Source organism: Podarcis vaucheri, assembly GCF_965113315.1.
Source record: "Podarcis vaucheri genome assembly, chromosome: 1".
Lineage (NCBI taxonomy): Eukaryota > Metazoa > Chordata > Lepidosauria > Squamata > Lacertidae > Podarcis > Podarcis vaucheri.
Window position 1 is genome coordinate 41,639,426 of NC_138759.1, and position 14,700 is coordinate 41,654,125.

At 42.4% G+C, this 14,700-nt stretch overlaps 1 long non-coding RNA gene across 1 annotated transcript; it reads right to left on the bottom strand.

Annotated features, from left to right (window-relative positions):
- Window positions 1–2,077: 2,077 nt before the first annotated feature.
- Window positions 2,078–8,586, bottom strand: LOC309542692. Its single transcript, XR_014224374.1, has 4 exons — window positions 8,532–8,586; window positions 7,434–7,629; window positions 3,828–3,959; window positions 2,078–2,234 (listed from the first exon to the last, which is right to left on the bottom strand). It is a non-coding gene; the product is annotated as an uncharacterized lncRNA (long non-coding RNA).
- Between the last annotated feature and the right edge of the window lie 6,114 nt (window positions 8,587–14,700).

The window sequence follows — 14,700 nt, forward strand, 5'->3', positions numbered from 1 at the left end:
TTTCCCAGGGATGCATTCCAGTGGTAGGTAGGGCCAAAACAAATGGGAGCATGACCAAATGAGAAAATAAATGGGATAATGTCAGCGATCGTGCTTCTTTATTGTGAGTATCACTCTTCTTTAGGTGGTCAGCTACAGCTATTTTCTTGTTAAAATGCAAAATAAGGGAGGAGACAGTCTACAAGTTTGCCTCTTCCCTTATCTTATCCTCCTCCTCTTGTTTTCCTGCATCCAACTGTTTTGAATACCTCTGCTTTTGCTAAAAGTCCCTTTCTTTACAATTGCTTGCAAATCACCCTTGTTATCTGCTTCCACCTGCTTGTTTTCTAGTCAAGAGTCTACTCTTTGCATTTAAGCCGTAGCTAGGGAACTGGTGGCTCTCTAGATGTTGTTGGACTCCCAATTCCCATCAGCCAGAGGCACTGTGGCCAAAGGGCAGGGATGATTAGACACGTAGTCTGTCCAGCAGGTATTCTCTCATGATTTACCATGGTTGCCTCCGCCATATTGTTTCTCTATTCATCACACCACCTACCCCTCTGCTTTACAACCCCTCTTCCAAAAACTTCCTTTCCATGCAAAGGATTTCAGATACTGTTGCTAGTTTGGTCGCCGTCATCAACTCTCCAGAATTCATCCCTGATCCTCCTTTGTCAAATCATCCCGCACGCCTTCACTTTTATTCATTCCGTTTATTACTTTCATCATCATCTTTCTCATGACCATTTTATGTAGATTGTAAGCTATCTGAGTAGAACGTTGTTACTTTTTAGGTCTACATATCACAAAGCACGCTGGGGCTTAAAATAGCAGCACTTCACTAATTATTATTATTATTACTAGGCATTGTGAACAGCATAGCTGACCTCCACGGATGGGGGATGAATTATAGGTCAGCTGCACAGTACATGCTCTTTATCTAAAAGGTCCAAGTTTATCTTTGGCAAATCTAGGGGAAAAGTGTGTGTTATGGGGGGTGGGGTTCTCAGGCAAGAGAGCTAGGAAATACCTTCTGTTTGAGATGTTTGAAGGTTCCTATGCCATGTCTTAGCCAGGGAGTTCCTCATCAGAGGATGAGCTAGAGGCCCTGGCATTACACCAAGCCTTGGATTAAGAAATCAAGAAATCAGCCCTGAGTGCTCATTGAAAGGACAGATCATGAAGCTGCGGCTCCAGTACTTTGTCCACCTCATGAGAAGAGAAGACTCCCTGGAAAAGACCCTGTTGTTGGGAAAGATGGAGGGCACAAGGAGAAGGGGACGACAGAGGGCGAGATGGTTGGACAGTGTTCATGAAGCTACTGTACCAGCATGTGTTTGACCAAGCTGCGGGAGGCAGTGGAAGACAGGAGTGCCTGGCGTGCTCTGGTCCATGGGGTCACGAGGAGTCAGACACAGCTAAACGACTAAACAACAACAACATGTCATGTCTTAGCCAGGGCATTCCTCATCAGAGGATGAGCTAGAGGCCCTGGCATTACACCAAGCCTTGGATTAGGTTCAGTTTGTGGGTGTAGAGTCAGGATTTTTAGATGAGGCTGAGCTTTTCCAGCTGGAGGAAAAGGTCTCTGTTATCATATTCAGTTATTGTTTTATACTGGTTTTTAAGAACTATTTTTATCCTGCTTTTATGGCATAAATCAACATGAGGCATGGGTAAAAGGTGGTTTGTAAATAAAATAGTAATAATGATAACAACAACAGCAGCAGCAGCAACAACAAGAAGCATTTAAGCGCAACCTAAAAGTCCCATTTCTTCATTATGAGTATGTGAGTAGGCTGTGGGTAGACTCACAGTGGATCTCCCTTATATCATATTACATACTGCATGTGCATTAACATTTTACCAGTACCTTTATAAACATACATATATATAAACATATATATATACAGAAATTTATGAGAGATGCTGACACATTGCTCTAAGGCAGGGCTGAGCTCTTATTGTTTCTTAATCTACATTCAAAACTTCATTTCAGTTAACTATGAAAATAGCCCCAAATAGTTTAAATTCCAGGAGGGAAAAGAAAAAGAGGAGAGCACAAACTAAACTAGTTGGAAATAATGAGGTCACAAAGTTCAGGAAAAGCCAGTTTATTATGCTTCTGAAATTAAAGTTGTTCCAGGATTTTCATGTTAGGTCCCTGAGCCGGAACTAGTCAAGTAAAATTTCAGCCTTGGAGCAAATTATGCCAGATTTCAAAGAGAATGATTTAGCTCTTTTTGAAATTCTATCTGCACACAAAGAAAAAAGATCAAGCCAGCCAGATGAGTAACCAAACACTGATAAATGAACAAATACTTCACCTTTCTACAAATATGACTTCAGGCAAGACCTTGTTTAAAATATTGCTTACTTTGGTGCATGCCTCTCCGTCTTGCTGAGGCTTGTCTCTCGAGAAACACGGTGATCTAATGGACATATCTTTGGGAGTATGGAGGTGGAGTATCCATCCCAGTTAATCTCTTGAGTCTATCAGTAATTTGATTCATAGCTTTGGGGGAATCAGTCATACCTTCCTTGTGACTATTTTGCCTTCCACCCCATTTTACAAAGCTGCTGCAAAGATGCACCGTGAGGCTCCAGGACAAGTCTCAGATTACAATTCTTATTCCCAAGACATTCCCTTGATGAGAACAGCTATAGATGAAGAAGATTTTCATTTCTCTAATTACAAGTTTGACGCAGATGTGCTAAGATCGAGAAGCAGCTCAGCAAACTAGTTTCTGGCTGTTAAGTAGACATGGGCCAAATCTAGCACCTTAAACAGTTATGGCTTCTCCTAAAGAATCTTGGGAACTGTAGTTTGTTAAGGTTGCTGAGAGCGGTTAGGAGACCCCATGCCCCCCCCACAGAGATACAGTTGTCAGAGTGGTTTAACAATCACTCTTCCCAGGGACATCTGGGAGTTGTAGCTCTGTGAGGGAAATAGCCACTCTCAGAATCCATAATAAACTACAGGTCCCAGGGTTCCTTCAGGGAGGTCATGACAGAGTGGTATAAGAGTGCTTTAAATTTATGGTGTGAATTTGGCCAACTCTTTCCCATGCCAAATTATGCAGCAATGCCAAGCGTCTTTACCTTAAGTAAGTTCTGCTGAAACAACTGTGATGTCTGTCACAAACAGAAGATAGACCATTCGGTTTTTATTGTAATTATCATTTCTTAAATTTGTATTCATCTGTAGATCTCAGTGCAGTTCACCACATAAAATTACATCCATGAGGCTTATTTCCGAACTCTTTAACCACCACACTTCACTGGCTTTCCTTAGGATTGGGGCATTCACCACTGAATAATAATAAATTGCCTTCAGCGGGAGTAAACACAGAAACTAAAGGATGTTGAAGATGTTAGCTAATGTGTATAGAAGCTTCTTCTAGTAAGGTTTAAGCAATGGGACCCAAGGTCAACTTTCCAATCCTTCACTGAACTCAATAACAGTCCAATACGGTTTACACAGTTCAATGAAACTTGCTTCCCAGCAAGTTGAGTTGCAGCTTTGAATGAAACAAAGAAACAGTGATGACTTTCTCCTACCGCTCTGCACTTTGGAAAGAAGCACAGGTAGATTTATAAGCAATTAATGGGCTGTTGAAACACTTGTTTTGAGTGTGATACTGAAGATTAATGGCAAAAAGAATATGGAAACTGATTTGAAGTGGATGAATACATATATAATATTTTCAGATCAAGCCACTTTTTAATTTTTAATTGTGTTTTTAACTATGCCTCAGCTGAGTGAGTTCTCGTGGCTTCACTATTTTGCATTGCACTATGTTAGCACGATCCAGCCAAAGTTAAGCACCGACCAACTTGTGATTTACCTAAGTCCAGTTGATTTCAGCGGGTCTACTCAATGCATGGATAGGTGTGGCTCCAATTCATTTTGTTCTCCATTCACAATGTCAAATTCTGATTCATTATAGTTCATATGTGGTTGGAATGTGCAGTTTGTGCTGTAAATGAAAGAAAATTTGCATTGTGGTGATATGATTATCATATCTGACAGTGAGGTTTTGGTATGTGAGCAAACCAAGTCAGCAACTGGTTCAATATGAGGGCCGTGTAATCCACACACACCCATCCAATGTGGCAATCCAGATCTGGCTCCAATTTAGTTTGGATCAATCTGGACCTGATTCAGAAATCCAAATCTTGTAATCCTATTCACTTGCGCTGGGAAACCAAAATGTACACAACTTTTTTGCTTTTTCACATAGTGCATGAAATTTGGAGACATGATAGCCCCTCAAGGCAGGATTTATCTTGGCAAATTTCAGACAGGTCAATCAATAGATTTTTATGCCAGCCACCCTTAAAGTTTGCTCCCCCCCAAAAAAAAGATTTTTTAAAAAAGACTGATATATGTAATATTACCCTGTATGTGTGCTGCTTGTGCACTGACTATGCACAGTGTACTCATAATACTTACCCACAAACAAACAAACAAACAAACAAACACATGTACTAATAAAGACCAACACAGAAAACACCTGTAAATAAAATACAAACCAAACCTTAAAAATAGGGCCAAAATGGGAGCAGGACATAAGGAAAGTATCATTGCCTAAGTAACTAAGATTAGGACCTGGAAAAAACCCTATTATTATTTTTGTATAAAGATGGGATTGGGATTGATTAGGAAGGGATGGATAGCAAACAGGTATAAGGTTTGTCAGAGTACTGTGAAGAAAACAAAACAGAAGCCAAACAAATACACCAAACTCTTTCTATGAGATAGAGTTTACAAAAGAGTGAAAGCAATGTGAACTTCCTTCTCCCCAAGCACTGAGTGGGTTGGGTGAGATTGTAAGCCCTGAATTGGAAGCTCGAATTGCCAATGAGCCTCCCTCTTCCTTAGCCCTGGTGTTCTCCTTATATGGTGTTATAATCAATAAATTAAATGCTTTGGTGATAGCATGTCTGGCTTTTTCAGAGAACATTTTGAGCTCCAGATCAACACAAATTGCTACAAATCAAATTGGATCCACCCAACTCTAGCGATTTGTAGCTGCCTCAACCCAATCCAGATTTGGTACAGATCAGTACGAATCGGCTGAATTCCATTCAGGATTAGGAAACATCAGTTGCACAGCCTTATTAAATGTTGTAAAGCATTTCAGTGATATTTCCAGAAATAAAATCTATAAATGTCATTTTTTTGCAGTTTCCCAGTTTCTGGACTGGGGTTAATATTTTCAAATTTAATCAAATAAACAGCAGTAAAATTGGGACTTACAAAGGTACATGTTGATCTTTAATTTCCCCCCTCCCCTAAAGCTCCATTTGTTTCACCTGAGCAACACAAAACAATTAGTGTCGTTTTCTTCTGACAGTGCAGAATGAAAACAGAATTGAAATGGTTGCACCTCCAACTCCTGCTAATTTATCACAACCATATATTCTGCGAGAAGCTAAATAGGGGTGTGGGAGAAGGGTAGAGAGAGATGCTTAGCTGATAGACTGTACCTCCACCTTGCAGAAGATTAATTCCATTGTACATTTTGAAAACTGCTGACAAGAAACTTGCTCACAAGTAATCAGAATTTTCGGAAGACTGATTTTGTTTCTGTGCCGGTGTATGATAAATAAGGGGAAATGCTCTGCTTCATCTCTGAACATAACCATAAGTATTTAGAAATCAGTATTGCAGGATCACAAATAGGTGTGTGTGTGTGTGTGTGTGTGTGTGTGTGTGTGTAGCTGGGTAATTGCTTAACACCCTAATCACAAAAAACATTATTTCATTGGGATTTAATTCTGTTTGCCTAATTGAGGTGCATGTTGCAATTCCCTAGATCTTTATTCTGAAACTAGCTACACAGAAGTGCACCTCATACTCATGGCATGCATCTTAACTTCCTTTAGGATGCTGGCATTAATTAGTCCTGCACAGGCAAGTAGCAGCTGCTAAAAGATAGGGCCATTATTGTGCCGCAGTAGTAACCTCCACTTCGCAGAACATCTAATGTTCCAAAATCCAAAATTCTTGGATTTTAATCAGATCAGCTACTGTGGTTTATAATACAATTAAGCTACATTTCTCAGGGTTGTGGATTGGGCTGTAATTTGCAAATCTGTAAACTGTAAAATTGTATTAGTTTGATTATAATTCATTGACTGATCTCTGTTCATAATCATAAATATTGATTAATTTGCAAATAATTTTATAAGCAAATGAGAGTTTTATTAAATCCAACTTATTTGTCCTACTCTACAATGGGGGGGGGGAGGATACTTGGAGCCATTTCTGAATAATTCAAACCCAAATGTAGATGTATTCTCTCCTAGTTTTGTGAGAAACCCTTAAAGTTAACTTGTCACAGAGACTAAATTGAATCTATTACCTACAGAGCAGTAGGAAAGAAGATGAAGGGAGGAAAAAAAGAGCAACCACGAGATTTATCTGATGTTTGGTTGATGTATGGGTATATAAAATCTTAAGTAATACAGATAATGTCACACAATATTGCAACATATATTTCCAGTTCAACATTCTAAGACAATAAGGCATAAATGGAAATTAAAGGAAAAATCTGAACGGTTGTCAGGGAGCACTTTTTCATTCAGAGAATCATAAACATATGGAATGGTGTGTCAGGCAAAGTTTCTGAGATAAGACTAGTGGAGTAATTACAAAATGGATTTATATCCTGGGAAATAAAAGTGCAGACAATGGAAAAGAGCTTGAAGTCAAATGATTTCAACCCTCAAAAATGTTCTAATCAAAAAGTAACTTTTCCTAAGCTGCAGCTGGGCTTCTCTTCTCTGCACTTGCCACTGTTTGTCTTTCTCTCTGTGCTGATTAATTTTATTTGAAGAAGTTTGTCTCCAAATGCCTCTACAAACAGGGGTTGGAACACCCTTTTCTGGGGTGAATTTGACTCATTTCTGCTTCACCCCTCCAATGACACACAAACTTGTTTCTGTATTGGGCTGTCAACATTCCTTTAAAAAAATCTTCGTTTGATATTAATTATTTTTATTATCACATAACCTGAACATCCAGGAGGTGAGAATGAGTTCAAAAAGGGCCTGTGCTGTGAACTGCCCTCTTGGCTGAAAACACAAAGAATGGGTATTCTAGCAGAAGGCGTGTTGAGGTGGTGTTGCTCACCTGGCCATGTCACTGCTACAAACTGGAAGGTACAGTAGATCAGGGGAGATGGTAAGGTGGTGGTGAGGTTGATGCCGTTCAAGCACCATGTCAAGAGCACAACATTGACACTGCCCACGAGTTTGCACCATGCTGACCTTGCTGATGGCTCCTCCCTCCCTCTCTACCTTCCACTAAGCAGCAGCAACACAACTGACTGCAGATCAGGTGAGTGGCAGCACCCCATCATGCTGTCAATTGCTGTTGCTTGAGAGAAAGCTGTAAGTGTACAGGTATATAGAGCTGTGTGCAAATGGTCTATCAAAACCTCTACCTTATTTGTATGAAACTCATTTCATGAAGATTCTTCAGGGGTGTGGAAATTCTCCAACAATTTGTTGGGGGCAAAGCCCACCATTAGTAGTTGCAGTAGCATAGTTTCTTCCTTTCTCTTTTACTGACATTGATCTTGCTTTGGTCTTGTTACTGATGATACACCAATTCCATGCTGATGACAATGATATCACAGGCTAGGGGAAAGGAAAAACACATTTTAAAAAGAAGGAAACTCTTTTTTTCAATGCAACTCGAAATTAAAGGAGATGAAAATTACAAATAATATTTTGAAATGGCTCCCTTAAACAAGTGTCTCTGTAGCTTTGTTTCTTAGAGGAACATTTTATTGTTTAAGACTCAACAATACCACTAGCTGCCGAGATTCCGTATTTCCCCATAAACACCCAATTTATAAACACATTTCTCTGTCAGATACAATATTGTCAGCAATATGTACGTAAATACTCTGAAGAGCCATGGAAGCATATGAGTTAGACACAAGAATGTGTGAAAAGCCCGTCCGATAATCCAGTTCAAGAGCATACAAAGCCTCATTTGATTCCTCTCAAAGTCTGCCTGATTTAACAGCCACATCCTTGGTCGCCATATTCACTGCTGAAAGTGCTCCAGCAAATCATTACCATCTCTAAAGGCTTGCCTCTAAAGATCCACACACACAAAGAAGAAGCATTTCTGCACACACACTGTGTGTGTGTGTTAGCTGATTCTTCTTCCCAGTTGCAGCCCTCAACCCCCACAAACGCTCTCTTCCAATTTCCCAAATGTTGTCTCTCCTTGCAAAAGAGGGTGCAATTTTTCTACCTCATTTGCAGAGTTTTAGAATCTTCAATATCTCTTCATAATGGTTATGTTCTTATTTATTTAATATAAAGTAAGGTTTCGTAGGCCCAGAACATGAGGTTGCTTACTGGTGAATAGGCTAAGGCACAACAACATAGGAAAAGAAAGATGATTGTACATAAGAATCCACCTTTTAGTTTGTTCTTATCTCCAAACCATAATAATTGAAGATAATATTTAACTCTATAACTACCAATTACTACAATAATTTTGGCAGTTTCAGGGTTGAGTTTACCTTATCAATGTGAAGTGGCCCAGGCTTAACAATCAGTCGCTCTTCCCAGAGAACTCTGGGAATTGTAGCTTGTTAGTAGGGGACGCCTAACAACTCTCAGCACCCTTAAGAAACTACAGCTCCCAGAATTCTTTGGGAAAAGCCATGACTGTTTCAAGTGGTATGATAAAGGTTTGATACTGCTCTAAATGTATGGCATGAATGTGTCCAATGCGTGAAAATCACCCTGCACAAAGTGCTCTAGAAATATGTATTAATAGGAAACGAAACAATATGGCATAAATATTGAGAGCAGACACATTTTACAGGATAAAAAGCAATACGAAAAAGTCATCTGTATGGTTTGTCCTTCAGAAGCTACAAGGCCACCTGTGTCTTATTATTATTTGGAGCCATCTGTCCTGAACCTCCACAGTGTGATCTGCTTCAGATATCTTTTCATACCTTATTTTCCTCCCATTTTCACTGCCACAGCAAATGCGGTCTTACTCCCCTTCCCCTCTCACTTAATTGTAGAATCTGTGCCCCAAGCAGTACTGTAAGAACTGTGTGCTGTCAATTAATAATATATAATACTGATGTATCTATGGTTCGTAATATAGTAACTCAAGTAAATGTATTAGGATAATTGTAAATCTATATCAATCCAGGAGCACACTTTGCAGCATTGTTCTTAAAATGAGAACGGGACAATATAGGACCAGCCATTACAAAAGCAGCAAGCCCAGGTTGCAGTTAACTACTGGGCTTGAACCACATAGTGCAGAAGATAACAGAATTTCTTCACTGGTGGCTTTTTTCAGTTATTTGTTCAAGGAGTGGTATTTTACCCCAAAATATGGCAAACCATTTTTGCCCTATTATTATTGCATATTTACTCCTATCCCACCGTTTCCCCTAACCAAGGACTCAAGGCAGCTTACCGATGAAATAGGAACAGCTAAAAACATTGGGGGGGACCCCAATCATTAAAAAATATTCAAACATTCAAAGAATCAAAATTATATATAAATGGTCTATTAAAACTTACTCTAAGCAATGACCTGTCCTTCTGTTGTTACATTAATGCTGACGTGTTATTATTCTCTATGGATAGACCCCCAAAAGATATTGACTGGCTTCCTTAAGTCTACCCTGTAGGGATGGAGGAGAAATTAATTCAGATCACATTGAAATGTGAACCTACAGAATCTGCATTTTCCAAAACAATTTGTGAACCAAAACACTGCTGTCCATCATAGAATCATAGAATGGTAGAGTTGGAAGGGACCTTGAGGGTCATCTAATCCAACCCCTTGCAAGGCAAGGATCTCAACTAGATCATATGTGACAGGTTGCCATCCAACCTCTGCTTAAAAAACTCCAAGGAACAAGAGTTCCACCACCTCTCTCGTGTGAGTCTGTTCCACTGTCAAACAGCTCTTAATGTCAGAAAGTTCTTCCTGATGTTTCGTCGGAATCTCCTTTCTTGTAACTTGAATCCATTGGTTTAGGTCCTACACTCTAGAGTGGAGAAAACAAGCTTGCTCCATCTTCCATGGGAAAGCTCTTTAGATATTCTCCCAATTTTGCAATGTGGTTCTTCAGCCAAGTAATGTGTACAAAATCAGTAACCTGACAGAACACTATTGAGCCTTCAACTGGGATTGAAATTAAGGGTATGTTCACATTACCCTTTGCTGCGGCTCCAGCAGGCTCTCACCGCTGGTTTTTTAAGGGGAGAAATGACCTTGTAGTATTTCAAGCTGCTAATAAGAACATAGCCTTAGCCTTTCTTCCAGGTTGAGTTATGGGGCTAGCAGGGTTGGCCCAAGACATTTTGGCACCTGAGGTGAACCACAAAATGGCTTCCCCTCCAGTTGCCAAGGAAGAAGGGGTGAGTGAAGACCTACATCAGAAACAAGGGGGAGGTTTGAATATCTACTTTGGGAACAAGGGGGCAGCAATTGTGGGCATTGCATTCCTTGGAGGCCAGATCTGCTGCCCCTGTGGATTCTGTTGCCTCAACGTGCCTCATAGGTATGGGAGTTGGAACTTAAGAGGTTAAGTTGTTCCCATGATGCCTCAGCATTCTGACGTCAGCTTTGGAAGCTGGGAGGAGATTTGGGAGGAGACTGTCTGTTCCTCTCCGGTCGTTGAGAGAGAGAGACGCAGTTCATAATGGCTGCGAGGAGTCCTGGAAATTTCTGAGAAAATGATGCAATAAAGAGCTGTAAATGGACATTACTGTGCTCTGTGTGTTTATGAAATCTAAGTGACAGTTTGCTGCTGTGTTTTACTCTGCTGAGGCTTGACTGAAAGAAGGAGCAGATCGCGCAGAGGAAGTGTGCCGGACCTGCCGAAGCTGCCATAAAGAGCTAATTGCGGATTATAAATCAATTAGCACGTCAAGGACTAATCAAAACATCTACAGGTTATGGACCCTAAATTACCGCTTGTAAAACTGTCACTAGAGGCTGCCGGAATGCTTTGAAGTTGCGTTCGGATGGCAGTGGAGTTGGCGAAAGCGGAGGTCTGTCTTTGAAGCAAGCAAGCAAGCAAGCTGAAAGACGCTGGGCTGAATGCTGCGGAGGCCGGAATTTGAGGCAAGCAGCTAGCTGAAAGACGCAAAGGTTTGCCTGTGCTGAATGTAGCAGAGCTGAGAACAGCGGAAATCGTTTCTCCACGCAGCAGGAGCCGGAAGAGCTGGTGTTTTTGTAAGTACAGCTTGGGGCCCCTGGGGAGAACAGGAGAACATGGCAAATGGCCAGGAGGTGTTTCAAGCTCCGTTTGAACAGCTTGAAGAGCTCACCACCCAGTCGTGGGAAATCTGGGTCAGAAGGGTGAGAGCCTGGTTTTGGGCAACTGGCTTGTGGGACGTAAGCAAGAAAGAGCCGTCCACAAGCGAAGCGGCTGCTGCTGAAAGTGCAGGGCTGGTGGACAGAGATGCAGAGAAACTGCAATCTGTTTCTCTGGAGGAGAAGATGCAGAGAGAGAAAGCTGAGAGAGCTGAGATCTGCATGTTGCGGGCAGGTGTGCATGCAAATTTGCAACAGCACCTGGAAGGCGTTGAATCTGCGTGTGAGGCCTGGAGAGTGCTGAAACGTCTGTGTGAAGACTCAGCAGGAGGCCAAGGGCAGATGGAAGCTGAAACCTAGAGATGGCTGGAGCCCCTGTTCCTGATGATTTAGCCTCAAGGAGTGCTAGTGAGCAAGTCGGGGGGGGGGCGGAAAATTCCAAAGGCAAGTTTGAAAAGTTTTCCACTGTGCCTGCTGGAGTGGAGTTCAGAGGGGGCGGATCTGGCAAGAAGTGCTTCTCCGGAAGAAGGAGGGCCAGGCCAGCCGGGAGGAGCCCCGGGCAGTATTTTTCCACTGAAGTTCGTCGGTGTTACATTTGTAATTCAACAGACCATCTGCGTCGAAATTGCCCCCACCGGAGCAGAGAGGCAAGGCAGGATGTTGTCAAGGTCAGCTCCCATGGGAGTCAGTCGGGTTTCCATGGCAACCAGTCTGGGAGAGCAGCCAGGTGTGGGACGGAGGCAGGTGGACGTGACAAACATCAGGAGGAAATTTACCAAATAACAGCCAGCATGGCGCTGTTTGAAGACAGCTGTGAGAACGGCTCAGAGTTTCGTTTCATTATTGACTCTGCAGCTAATCGCAACTTGATTCCAGAGACCCCTGCTGTCGAAATGTGGAATTGCAGGGCAATTCCGGCCGGGAAAACTGTACTGTTTGCAAATGGGCAGAAAAAATATGTGACTAACGTTACAAATCTCTTTGTGTCTATTTTACAGGAAACGTTGGAGTGTTGTACTGTTCCTGGGATGCACCACTGTCTTTTATCTGTGCCTTATTTGTTAAAAAAGGGATTTAAGGTTTCTTTTGAGGATGATGTCTGCACAATCTCCAAAGGAGGGAGGATGCTTGCCAAGGTTAAAAAGGGGCAGAATGATCTTTTCATTCTTAAAACGTCTCTGGAGGGTGAGGGGAAGGTTGAGAAAGCACAAGCACTGCGTGCTACAATTCCCAATCATGATTCATGTGTTCATGCTTGGCATGCACGGACAGCTCATGGTTCTGTAGAAGAACTACAGACTCTACCCGAGGTCGCTAATGGTTGCCACATTGTAGAATGTGGATGTGCGATGGATTGTGAAGCGTGCAGACATGCAAAGGTAAAAGGGTGCAGTTACCCAAAAGTGGATAGGGTAACCGAAAAATCTTTTGAGCTAGTTCACATAGATCTGTTGGGTCCTGTAAAGGAACCAAGTCTGGGAGGGTCAAGGTTTCTGCTCTCGATGCTGGATAATTTTACGCAGAATTCCTGGACCCATGGTCTCAAATCCAAGGATGATGCAGCACAGCTGATCAAAGGGTGGATTGAGGGGGTGGAACAAAGGTTTTCCACCAAAGTGCAAGCTGTCACAAGTGACAGAGGAGCTCAATTTACAGGTTCTGCTTTGCAGAAGTTCTTTCGCAAGAAAGGGATACGTCACACAGTGACTTCACCCAATCAGAGGGGGGAGGCAGAGCTCCGATGTCAGGCTATGGTCCAGACTGCAAAGGTGTTGCTGAAGGATTCTGGGTTGCCACCAAAGTTTTGGCTGGAGGCAATCAGGTATGTGAGCTTCACCTGGAATCGGACCTACAATCCAGTGGTAGGTGACACACCGTTTAGTTTGTTGCATGGCAGGAAACCCCAGATTCATTTTTTGCGCAGGTTTGGATCGCGTGCATCTGTGCCAGTGCCTAAAGTTTTGCAAGGGCCAGATGGATCCAAGTTCCGGAAAATGATCTTCTGTGGGTATGAGCCAGCAGCGCATGCATGGAGGTTTGCGTTCCCATCAGGTGATCAGAGTAAGTTGCTGGTCAGCAAACACGCTGAGTTCTATGAGGAGGATGGAAGGTCAAAGACTCCTGTCAAGCGTGATGTTCTTTCAGAATGTCTTTCTGATTCAGAACAGGAAGATTCTGAGGGGGAGGAAGGAGAGGCTGAGTCTGATGATGACGATCAGGTCACTGACCAAGGTCTGGAGCAGGGTGGGGCATCTCCACAAGGTGTAAAAAGAGAGGTTAAAAGTGAACCTAATTCTCCTGTGAGTGTAATGGAGAGGATTCGAAAACGCTTTAAGTCAGAGGGGGAATCCAGAGATGCTGAGGAAACACCTGCTAGTGATGGTGAACCAGGGGAAGCATCTGGGTTTGTGCCCAGGCGATCCAGTCGCAAAACGAAGGGTGTTCCGCCGGAAAGATACCAAGCCACAGGTGCGTTGGTAAGTTTCGCACAGTGTGAACCTGAGAGTTACGTGGATGTTCCACAGGTATTGTCAGAATGTGTGGCAGAGGGGGTATGGGAGTTGGAACTTAAGAGGTTAAGTTGTTCCCATGATGCCTCAGCATTCTGACGTCAGCTTTGGAAGCTGGGAGGAGATTTGGGAGGAGACTGTCTGTTCCTCTCCGGTCGTTGAGAGAGAGAGACGCAGTTCATAATGGCTGCGAGGAGTCCTGGAAATTTCTGAGAAAATGATGCAATAAAGAGCTGTAAATGGACATTACTGTGCTCTGTGTGTTTATGAAATCTAAGTGACAGTTTGCTGCTGTGTTTTACTCTGCTGAGGCTTGACTGAAAGAAGGAGCAGATCGCGCAGAGGAAGTGTGCCGGACCTGCCGAAGCTGCCATAAAGAGCTAATTGCGGATTATAAATCAATTAGCACGTCAAGGACTAATCAAAACATCTACAATAGGTGGGCTAGCCCTGTGTGTGTGTGCCAAGTCCAGAGAAGGAGTGGTCTGAAAAAGCAGACGTAGCTCCACTTCTCTTGTGACTGTGACATTCTCTTTCTTAAAATTAAGAGGTGTGCCTGCCTCCATTGCCTCTCTAGATGGAAGAGCAAAAGGTCACTCTGAGCTTGAGTGGCTGTGGTAGATGTCCTACATAAGGGTTTTTTTTGCTGCATTTAAAAAACAGACATGTTTATAGGATACCATTCCTAGACCATCCTCACTCCTTAATATCTGCAGGCTGCAACTCATTCTCCTTCGGCTACCTGGTTGTGCCTTTTCTTTAGATGCCACAGCTATGACTCCTTCTATAAATAGGGAGTAGCACGTTGCTGACATTTCAGTTCCTCAGGATTTTGAATAGATTTTGGCATGACATTGCTTCTTCTTAATATCCCTCGCAATC